This window comes from Elephantulus edwardii, unplaced genomic scaffold, assembly GCF_000299155.1.
Source record: "Elephantulus edwardii isolate Elephantulus edwardi_28Jun2011 unplaced genomic scaffold, EleEdw1.0 scaffold00025, whole genome shotgun sequence".
NCBI lineage: Eukaryota > Metazoa > Chordata > Mammalia > Macroscelidea > Macroscelididae > Elephantulus > Elephantulus edwardii.
In genome coordinates, this window is record NW_006399775.1 from 15,730,558 (window position 1) to 15,742,772 (window position 12,215).

Consider the following 12,215-nt stretch of genomic DNA (forward strand, 5'->3'; position numbering starts at 1 on the left):
GCTCCAGATGTGCCGGAGGGACCGAGGACAGGACCCTTTCTCCTCCCCACTCTCAAGCCAAGAGTTTAGGTCCGTAAACAAACGCCTAAGTTCTCCTCCCCCGCCGCCTACGCGGGTTGGCCTCAAAGCGGGGCATCTCTCTTTCTGCACCCTAATCGAGGCGTTAAGAATCATAGAAGCTGCGGGATTTCTCTGTGGTCTGCCACCCTCTCCCGTCATACACACCCTTTGCCGCAGGATCCAAGCCTCCTACTCCCGGGACGGCTCGGCCATGACCTCATTCCCGGACCGGCGGGGAAGGAGGGGGTTGAGTTGGGGACGCAGACCCACAGTACACCAGCACCATCACGCCCTCTCCTAACTCCCGAGCCCCCAGACCCAAAGGCTGTACTGAGACCTATAGAAGGGGCTTGGTTAGCTTACTGGGAAGTGGGCGCCCAAGGATTCGTGGAGGGTGCGAGAAGCGCAGTGCCGGTTCTAATCCTGCGTCCTCAGTCCCAGCGGGTCCCTACTCAGAGCCCGCCCACTGTCTTGGCCACTACTCACCTCCTAGGGCGCTCGCCGCCGAGCGCGACCCGTGTCCCCTCTGCCCTGGCTGGCCCGGGGAGCTGCAAGTGCGTCCCCCAGCGGGCCCGAACGCACTCGGGGCCCGGAAGGCGATGAGGGCGCCCTCTTCGCAAAGCGGCGGGAGGAGGACACCTGAGTTCTGGGCTAGCAGCCGCCGGGCGCGCACTCCACGGCGGACTCGGGCTCCGCTGGCCGCGCGCTGCTCTCTGCCTGCGCTCGCCCGCTCGCTGGAGCTCTCCTCTAGCCCGGCGCACACTCCCTGCGCGGGCAGCCCTGGAGGCTTTATAAGGCGCGCGCGCGCGGCCGCTTTGATCCGCCCACGTCAGCGCGCAGACACCCCACCGGGTGGCTCCGGCCCCACGCGAGGGGCGGGGTCTCGGTGGACCCCCTGGACTCGAGGCGAGGCACTCGCAGTGGCTGGATGAGAGAGCTTGGCGCCCTGAGGAATTAGAAGGGCTTGCAGATGGTAGCTGGTATTTACTAAATGTGCCTGCTGCGTGCCTGCGATGCGTGAGCCCCACCTAGGGCCCTTCTTCACGCTAACTGGCAAGAAACCTGTGCCATTTTACAGGGTTGTAAGTTGAGGCTCAGTGGAGGCGTGCCTGAAAGGAAGCTGGAGTTCCTGAGGGCTGCGCTTCTGTCTCTCTGGACCTTCGCCGGCCGGTCTCTCCAGGTCCTAGTCTGTTTCTATAAAAGGAATAGACATTCTACAATCGTAGGGGAGAAGGGAGGCAGGTGAGCTCTGAGCCTCCAAGCGCAGTGAACCTCAGGAACTAAGAGAGGGTTAGGTGTGGAGAAGTGTTCCAGGCCCTGGGAGACCCTGGGTGTGAGGAATCATCTGGGTACCTTGACTAACCCTAAATCAACTGAATGCTAGATTTGAAAGAATCTCAAGGAAAGGGTTAAAACCCTTGGCCTAGAACTAGGAATATACCTCATTGGCTTTCCTGGAAATGGCTAAGTACATGCTCCTGTCTTTCCCTCAACTTCTGGGGCTGTTCATGTTGTGGCTAGGTGCAGATTTGATGCCATCGAGTTGTGATGATAGAGAAGAATATCCCCATGGATATTCTAAAATGGATATTCGAAAGAACAGACAGATATGTCTTGGAAAGGATGCAGCTGGAGTGCTCTTTGGAGGCAAGAATGGCAAAGCTTGTCTCTCATACTTTGGACATGTTGCTAGGAGAGGCTATTCTTTGGAAAAGGATATTATACTTGTAAGGGTCTGGAGGGTCAGCAAAAGAGAGGAGGAAAACCCCCATCAAGATGAGTTGACTTGGTGACTGTAGCATGGATCCACGTGTATCAGAGATGGTGAGGATGGCACAGGATAGGACAGGATTCAGATCTGTTGTTCACGGGATCGCTATGACTCTACTTGACTTGTCAGCACCTAACAACAACAATAGTCAAGTCTGTGCTCTCATTGGTTTCCGTCTCCTTCCTAGGAGCACCAGTTGTAGAATGTTCTAAGGATAATGTAGTTGAATAATAGAGAAGAAGGGAGTTTTGTTGGTGTAGTCTATAGAAACTTGTGCCAGCTGCTAACCCCAAAGGTTGCCACCTGTCTGGGATTCAAATCCACTAGTTATTTTGTGGAAATCTCATCCATGCAGGCTTGGAAGCCCAGTGGAGATCAACAGAAAGCAATAAGTGAGTATTATAGATTGGAAACTGGAGATTAGTGAAGAGATTCCAAAAGATGCCTGATACTCTTTTCTCTAGAGGGTCAACTACTTACGAAGTGGGACCCACAGGCTGTCCTACATCTGATGACAGATACTTCTACTCATCTAGGCCCATAGTGCCCATGATAGATTCCCAGCCATGCAAGTGCATGCACATGCACACACACACACACACACACACACAACCTCTTGTACATAAAACTTAGACTTTTTTGTCCCACAATGCTCACAAACAGCTTCAAGGCATTCTTGCACATGCCATACGCTCACACACACTCAGCAGCATGTTTGTAAAGTGACCACACACCTGTCATTAAGAAAAGACATGCACAAATACATGTGTGTCTATGCCTACAGTGAGAAAACAGTTATCAAGTATACAGCAAAATACACTATATTCATATAGTTACGAGAACATTCTTTAAAACACATTCTGGGACAACCTCGTCTTTATTGGAGGCCATCTCCAATAAATGCTATGAGCCGGAAGTGGAATTTGGATGGAATGTTTCAGAGATGGAGTACAAAGGTGCTCCAGTGAAGAGGCTGGGGGCAAAGAAAGGACGCCCTTTCATCATCTTCTATTCTAAGACCTTGTACCTCTGAGTCATTGCAGAGATGGGAAGTCACTTCTTCTCTGAACTGCATTTTACTTAGTTGAGATATTAAAGCAGTCTCCTTGCATATATAGCTCTTCAGCTAGAAATCTGGCTGGAGTTGTTGTTATGTGCCATTAAGTTGGACCCGACTCACAGTTGACCCTCCAGAGGGGTTTTTTTCCTCTTAAAATTTTATTTTATTAAAATGCAACAAGGATCCTGTGTTTTTGTTTAAATACATATATATGCTTTTGGAAGCCCATCACAGTGCACTTGATAAACTATAACAACAAAAGTACAAAATACAACATGAAACGTAGCAGCATATCCACAAGGGAAAACAAAACTGTATAAAATGTCATCTTCTTTATTTTATTTCAGAACATAATAAATAAAACTCACAATACACAACATCCAACCTCATTCTTGAGGTTGAGGCCAGAGTTACATCCTGCCTTAAAACACTGGACAGGAAAAAAAAAACAACAAACCACTAGCTATCAGCAGATGGAGCCAGATGGGAGAGGGCAACTCAAGGCTGCTGTGGGAGCCACACAGGAATGCTATACAGGGAGAAGGGGGTGTTACAGTAGGGACTTTTTAAATTTTTTTTAAATCTTTTTTTCTTTTATTATTTGTGTGTACCGTCAAATCAGATCTGACTGGTACAGGAGGAGATTGTCCCTCCTTCCCCCGCAGAGCGTCTGGTGGCTTCGAATGGGTCGCCTCTGGGATTGCAGTGCAGCTTCTTGCCACGAGGCCACCAGAGCTCCCCACAGTAGGAACTTTTAATCTACTTCTTCCATGTGAGATGCATCCTCATCACCCTCAGGTGGGGGGATCTCGTCAAGAACAGCAGCACTGGGTTCCTCAGCTGTCACCTCATCCTCATCAGTGCCTAAGCCTAGCTTGATCATGCAGTAGATGCAGTTGGAGTGAATCTGAGGATCCTCTAGGGAGAAGCCAGAAGAGAGCAATGCTGTTTCAAACAGCAGCACTACGAGGTCAGGCAGTAAGTGTCAGGAAAGGAAAGTGCCCATCTTTTTCCCTCAGAGCAGCTTGTGGATTCAAGCTGTGTACCTTTGAGTTGGCAGTACAACTCCTTACCACTAGGCCATAAGAGCTCCCTGGCTGAAATAGAAGTGCAAAGTAATTTGGAGTCACGGAGACTTGGGGTCTAATACTGATATTGTCTAATCTTACTTTTTTTTAATAGACTATTCTTTTAGAGGTTTTAGCTATGAGTTACATAACATTCTTTCCAAGCAGTTTTAGATTTATTTACAGAGAAATTGTGCTAAATATAAACAGTTCCTATAATTCCCCTCTCCACACCTGCACAGGTTTCTCCTATTAATAACATCTTAAAAACACATCTTGCCTGGGTACAGTAAGTAGATTTGTTACAAGTGATGAACTGCCGTTGATACATTATCTTTAGTTTATATTGGAGCTCACTCTGTTGTGCAGGGCTTTGACAAATGAATAATGGTATATGTCTACCATTACACTCATTTCAGTACCCTAAAAATGCCCTGTGTCCACCTAGTCATCCTTCCTTTCCTCCTGAAGCCCCAGCCCAGTTTTATCTTCAGCTGTGTGATCCTGAGTTAGTCACTTAGCTTTCCCAAGCCTTAGTCTTGTCACAGTTAAAATAGAAGTAATATAATCTTGTCCAATCATCTTTGTTTTGCCAGGTCAGGCTGGCATAGCCCCGTTTCACACGCATGACAGCTGAGACCGTGGTACTGACAATATTGAAGCACATACTTAAACTTTGATCTCTCTGGTTCAATGACCTCTAGTGTGCCCCCACTGAACAGACAGTAATTTTTCCGGGGTCCCATAGGGAAAGCAGGAGGAAGGCCAAGAAGAGCCTAGCCCCAGCCTCTCCTGGTCCTTCCCAGCTGCTCAGCTCTCTTTACCCTTGAATCAAGACAGGAGCATCAGGTAGGTCTTTGATGGAGAAGTCAGAGAAATCTAAAGCAAGAGTCCGCCCTCCTCTACACCTCAGTCTCCCCATTTGTATAAATGAGGGTTACTTTTATCAGCTCAGATATGCTGGGGTTCAGTGAGGCACTTGAGATAATATTATTTTTCTGTCTTTAGAATCAGCTATCTCCACCCTCTTAATCTCTCCCTCTCCCTCTGTATTTCAGGTCCATGTTGGTCCGTGATGGAATTGTATGCTTACCAGCAGGGCAGGGGGTGCTAGCACCCCGCTACTACTACTGCTGTGGAGGTTAGTACAGTCTGCTCCTCTGTCACACGCAGGGATTCTGGGTACCTGACCAACCAGGCGTGGAGGGCTTCCTGTCCCTCTGCCTCTAAGCCTCTGCCTGATGGCCATTGGCCACAAACATGGACACGCCCCTCACAGCCATGCACATGTTGGCCCTGAAAAGCACCCAAGCTGAAAGGACCTGGGGGGCGGGACAGGGGAAGCCACAGTTCCGTTGTTCTCCATGATGACCTCTACTGACCCCTCTACCCCACTTAATATGCCTCCCTGGAGGCCAAAGCCTTTCTGGAGATGTGAGAGGAAGTGGAGGAAACCGCTCTGGTTCTACTCCTTTAGGTCAGTGCCTACACTGCTGAGTGATTATTATCTTGCACTCTCTGAGCCCCAGTCATCATCCTACACCACAACCCAAAGACACTGTTTCTTCTTCTGTCATCCTTACTCATTGTCCAACTTACATATGCATAGGAAGTAATTGAAAAGACCATGGCTTGAGTCAGGTGCACCTTAGTCTTTAAACTGACATTGTTCATTGTTGCTCCTTAGCATCTTAGAGAGGTCCTTGACAGCAGATTTGTCAAATCACCTATATGTTGCATTATTAGGCCAGCATCCCCATTTCACTGTCTCCTTTCAACCCTAGTGTCTGGGTTTCGGATCTCTTCCTGCCTCTTACCTGTGCCGTGAGATGAATTATAAATGGAGAAGAGGGAGCCTGTCCCTCCTCTGCCTCACCTTGCCCTGCGTAGGCAAGTGCTGGCTTCCAGGACCAGTTCTTGAGATCTAACATCCTGGCCCCATCACACAAAGGAGTAGGTGGGGCCAAAGACCCTCGCCACCATTTTCCAGAAAAGTGAAGCAGTGATTACCTTTCCCTCCAGTAAGGGGACTAATCTCTGATGACTTAGTGGTAAGGAATTGGGCTGCCAACCTAAAGGCTTGTGGTTTGAATCCTCTAGCTGCTCCGTAGGAGGAAAATGGGCAATCTCCTGAATCCTGCCTCTGAAAACCCACTGATGAATGCTATAAATTGATTCTGAGGTAACAGCAAACAGCAGAGGGTGTTTTAATTTTCTTTTTCCTTGTAACATCACTGTTGTTACTGTTGCTGGGTGCTGTGAGTTGATTTTGATTCCTGGTGATCCCGTGGGGCAGAGTAGAACTTCATTTGCAGGACATCACTCAGATTGTCTCAGGCTCGCTCTGCTCTTCCTGTATGACCTCACGTTCATTTAACTGATAACATCTTCAAAGACTCAAAGTTTCATTCACAAGTTGAGGAGGGGCAAAGAAATAGGACTCTAAGATCACACAATTCAAAGTTTCAACACAAAGCCCACCTCGGAGAAGTCACTTGTCACTTCCTATCTCAAGCCTCAGTCTTCTCATCTGGAAAATAGGGGTAGTGAAATTTACCGCTAGAGTTGCTGTGGGGATTAGAGAGGAGATGATATATGTAAAATGTTCTGCATATAATCATAATGGGTCCTTGATAAAGGTTAGTTTCTTTTCTGCCAGGTACATAAACAGTTCCAGATGGGGAACTCATTTGTACTTAGCATTCACGTCTGTGTAAATAATGTGCAGGCGGGAGTGGGGGACACTGTCAGGTGGTCGGCAGGGAGAACAGCTACAGCAAAGCCGAGATCCACACGTTTGCTTTCAGAGAAGGGTAAGTGGTGGCTCTGTGCTGTTGACACAAAGGGCGGCTGGAGGGAGAGAGCTGAAGAAGACAGGCCCACGCCAAGGAGGACCCTCAATATAGAGCCAGTGAGCTTGGGGCTTTGCCAAAGGAGACATGAAGGAGGGCTGAACAGGGGAGAAGCCAGGTCAGGTATGGGTGTCAGGCCTGGGGAAGGGTGGGTTTGGAGGGAGTGAAAGCGAGGAGGAGGGAGCTTTGGGTCTTAGTAGTAAGGAGCTGCACTGCAGCGCAAGGCACAGGGTTTCAGTCCACCAACTGCTCCATAGAAGAAAGATGGGCGGTCTCCTCCTGTGCTATTTACTGTCTCTGAAAACCTGCTGGAGGTTCAGCTGTGAGTCAGTTCTGACTCAATGATACCAAATAACCTGAGAGGGGAAGGTTGGAGAAGGAGCAGATAGGACTTGGGTCTCCCAGTGGGGAGGGAGAGCCTGGCTACCCCTGCCTGGCAGAGGCCAGCAGCTAAGCTACCATCGTAGGCACATACTTCAGGGTCAGCAGGGCCCCCAGGCCTCTGGAACAGGATCTCTTTTTTGTGTCTTTAGGGTTAGGCCTTTTTGGAAATGGCGTCTTTTCGGGCCTTTTCATTCGAGAAAAAAAAAAGCTGTGAAAGAGGCTAGAGGTGAAACCTTGAGTCAGGGCGGCAGCTGGAGACATACATGCTGGGTAGACCAGAAGGAGGACTAGCCTTTGAGTGCATGTCCATTTATCTACTAGTGATTTTGAGACGTTCTTATCAAGATCTGCTCGATGATTTAACTAACTCACTCTCTGGACCTCTCAGGCAAGCTTTACTGCTTTCTAAACCTGCCACAGCTCTGTCTCCTTTAAGCCTACAGCTGCCTTAGAAGAGAGGCAGCCCAGGCTACTAATGGTAAATCCTGTTTTTATGTTGAGGAGACTAGACCCAGAAAGGGGAAGCAATTGGCCCAAAGCCACACAGCAAGGGAGAGGCCAAGCAGAACTGGAACTCAGGCCTCCCTCCCCTCCTCCCACATTCACCTCTTTCCATGGCATCCACTGAAGGGATGAGGCAAGATGTCCTCACTTCCTGTGGTGGTGAAGAGTGAAGAGGGCTGGAGAGAGCTTGACAGCCATCAGCAGACAGTACTTAACCCAAACTGACAATTTAATTGTGAAAATGTGGAATAGGTAAAGTTATATGTAAGGAAATCCAGACGGTCTGGCCCCCAGGGAGCCTCAACCAGCACCCCAGTTGCCAGGGAAACAGGAGAGGGCTGTGGATGATGTCACTGCGCTTGGAGGCTGAGGTTTGGGGGATGGGCTGGCCTCTTTGGGACTGTGGGCCTGCCTGGTCTTGGGCTGCTGGCTTCTAGCTCAACCCCTTCCTTGCCCAGATGAGAGGAAAGGTGTTCCAGAAGGGACGGTGACTTACCCAATGTCATATAGTAAGTTATTGAAAAAGTTGCCTTGTCAGATGACCATGTCTTTTCATCTAGTCGGGCTGCAGTTGCCCTGTCCTCAAGGTTTGTATCACCTAGTAAGTACCTTGTCTCCAGTGCCAAGAAAACCCAAACTAAACCTATTGCCTTTAAGTCAATTCTAACTCATGACTGCCCTTTTGGATGGTAGAACTGTCTTACGGGGTTTTCAATGCTGTGAACTCTTACAGAACCAAATGTCCTATCTTCCTCAGGATAGCAATTTCAAACTACTGACCTTTCCATGAGCAGCTGGGCACGTAACTGCTGTGCTACCAGAATACCTAGTGCTTAACATGGGGTCTTATGAAGAGGGTGTGCTTACTGCAGAGCTAGGGTTGCTTGAACTCTTTATAAAATAGGGAGTGGAGGCCACTCTAGGAAGTGACACTTATTGAATTCATAGTGGCCTTTAAGGATGAGGAGCCCTCAGAGACCAGCCAGGGCAGCTCTCTCTGTTTCGGGGAACACAGAGCTCATAAAGGGCAGGTCACCAGGCCAGGGTCTCCAACAGAGGAAAGAGCTGGACCCTGAGTGCCGAGCTTTCTCCTAGGCAGGGGAGTCAGCTGTTCCCCACAAGGGACAGATCCCCTCTTACACCACACAAATGTAACACCTTAGACAAGGCTTCCCTAGGGAGAAGCATCCTTTCCCCAGGAAACTCTCCCTCTCCCTGTACCCCATATACTTTCTGAGGTTCAGGTAAATGGAATCACAATATGCATAGTGTTTCAGAGTTCATTCATACTGTAATAAGCATTGCTATTTCATTCCTTTTTATAACTTAATCATATTCCATTGTATGAGTAGACTATATATTATTTATTCACATGCATTTAACCCAAGAGTTGATGATTTTGAGGGCTGTTTTCACCTTTTGATGATTATAATGTTATAATGAAAATGCTGCCATACATGAATATTTATGTCTATGGTTTTGTGTGAACACAAGATTTCATTTTTCTTGAGTATCTACCAAAGAGTAGAACCAATTGGTCATATGTAAGCTCATGTTTAACTTTTTGGGGAGCTTCCCCACTCTATCCCACAGTGACTGCACCACTTTACATCCCCATACCCTCTTCAACACCTGTGACTACCTGTCTTTTGTCATTATAGCATCACAGTTGGTGTGTAAAATCTGTGATGGTGGGGGCATAAATGATTCGGATTAGACTGGTGATAGAAATGAGGCGGGAGACCACATTATAGAATTCTGTACAATCTATGATTTATTCATTTCAAATACCTTTCTTAAAAAGGACATATATGGGGATGTGGGATTGTATACCAATGAAAGAATTTTTCTTTTACTTCTCAAAGAGAAGAGCGAACTGAGGGGGAGGAGTGGGCAGGGAGAAAATGCAACAATGAATAGAAATCCAAAATCTCTGTAAACATTCATTAAAATTAATAAAATACATTTTTTTAAAAACCCCTATTCTTTACATTCCAGTGGAACATGAAAAAAAAAAAGACATTATGCAGATGACACAACCCTGCTTGCTGAAACTGAGGAGGACCTCATGCACTTGCTGCAAAGGGTCAGGGACTGCAGCCTTCAGTATGGACTGAGGCTCAATGTCAAGAAGACAAAGATTCTCACCACTGGACCAATTGGCAGCGTCAGGATGGATGGCAAAGAGATTGAGATTGTTCACAGCTTCAGTTTGCTCGGCTCCACAGTCAACAAACACTCTTGGCACCAGCAGTCAGGAAATCAAAAAGCGTATCGCGATGGGAAAGTCTGCTGTTAGGGACCTCTCTAAAGTACTCAGGAACAACGGTGTCTCTCTGGAGACTAAGGTGCGCCTGATACAGGCCATGGTATTTGCAATCGCTTGTTATGCATCAGAGAGTTGGACAATGACTAGGGAGGACAGAAGGAGAATGGATGCTTTTGAGCTGTGGTGCTGGAGAAGAGTACTGAATGTACCATGGACTGCCAGGAAAACAAACAGATTCATCTTGGAGAGGATTAAACCAAGCTACTCCTTGGAGGCAAGGATTCTGGGGCTTCGTCTGACATACTTTGGACATGTTGCCAGGAGGGACGGGTCCTTGGAGAGGGACATCATGCTTGGGAGGGTTGAGGGACAGCGCAGGAGGGGAAGACCCTCTATGAGATGGATTGATTCGGTGACTGGTGTAATCGGGATGGGTGTGTCGGGGCAGTGCGGTTGGCGCAGGACAGAGCAGGGTTTAGGGCTGTTGTGCATAGGGTCGCTATGAGTCGAAAACGACTCGACGGCACATAACAACAACAACAACATGGTAACTATGCACGTAACCCTCTCCTGATGAATTAGAAATGCTGAATATCACCAGCCAGAATAAGGCCAGAGGCCAACTGGAACAGATCATCAATTGCTCACATACAAGTTAAAATGAAGCTGAAGAAAATGAAAATAAGTCCATGACAGTCAGAATACAACCTTGAGTTTATCCCATCTAATTTAGAAATCATCTCAAAAACAAATTCGATGGGCAGGGAGAAAAGTGCAACAATGAATGAATGGAAATCCAAAGTCTCTGTAAACTTTTAGTAAAATTAATAATAATAAAACAAAAAAAAAACAAATTCGATGCAATGAGCACTAATGACTGAATACTGATCAAGTTGTGGGATGACATTAGGAACATCATGAATGAAAGAGCAAAAGGTAATTAAAATGAAAGAAAAGACCAAAGTGGAAGTCAGAGAGACTATGAAACTTGTTTGTGAATTGAGAAAAGCTAAAGCAAAAGGAAGGAAAAGTAAACATAAATTAAGAATGTTGAACAGAAGGTTTCAAGGGGTAACATGAGAAGACAAAGCAAAGTAGTATAATGAAATGTGTGAAGACTTGGAGTTAGAAACCAAAATCCAAGAGTACATTCAGCATCTATCAGGCTGATAGAGACAAAAACCAAAATCAAGCCTCAACTTAAAATACTACAGGATTCTTTGGGAAAAATGTTGAATGATACAAGAATTAGCAAAGGGAGAAGGAAAGAATACACAGAATCACTGTACCAAAAATAATTGGTTGACATTAGACTATTTCAAGAAATAGAATATGATTAAGAGCCAATGACACGGAAAAAGGTCAAAGCTGAATTGATAATTTTGGGGGGAAAAATAAGGTTCCAGAAATGAATGGAATATCAACTGAGATGTTCCAGCAAACACGTAGCTCTGAATATGCTCATTCATTTATGTCAGGAAATTTGAAAGGCAGCTGTGTGGATAAGTGACTGGAAGAGATGCACATTTGTGCCTATTCCCATAAAAAGTGTGCCAACAGAATGTGGAAATTATCAAATAATATCATTACTATCACATGTAGATAAAATCTTTCTAAAGTTTATTAAAAATGGCTAGAGCAGCACAGTAATAGGCATCTTCCAGAAATTCAAGTTGGATTCAGAAAAGGCCTTGGAATAAGGAATATCATTGCTGGTGTCAGATGAATTTTGGCTGAAAACAGAGGATACCAGAAAGATCGTTATTTAAGTGTGCAGACGCATTCAATTGTGTGGATCATAATAAATAAAGGATAACATCGAGAAGAATGCGAATCCCAGAACACTTCATTGTGCTCATCTAGAACTTGTACAGAAACCAAGAAGCAGAGTTCTTTTACCTCTGAATAAAGAAAAAGGTTGATTCTTCCTTTTCACACATTTGACATCATTTCTTAGTTTATTGCATGAATAGAACTAGATCTCTTAGCCTTTTCATGAAGGAGCATGTTAAATACTTCACCTAGACGTAGTTGATTAACTATAGCTTTTCAATAGGGAGTTCTAGTGTAGATACTTTTCAATTCTCTGGAAAAGTTTCTCGTACTCTTGGCTTTTTAAAATTACTAATTTGTGTTGTATATTTCTTAAAATTTATTTTATTTCATTATTTTTTGTGTGTACCGTCAAATCAGATCTGACTGGTACAGGAGGAGATTGTTCCTCCTTCTCCAGCAGAGCATCTGGTGG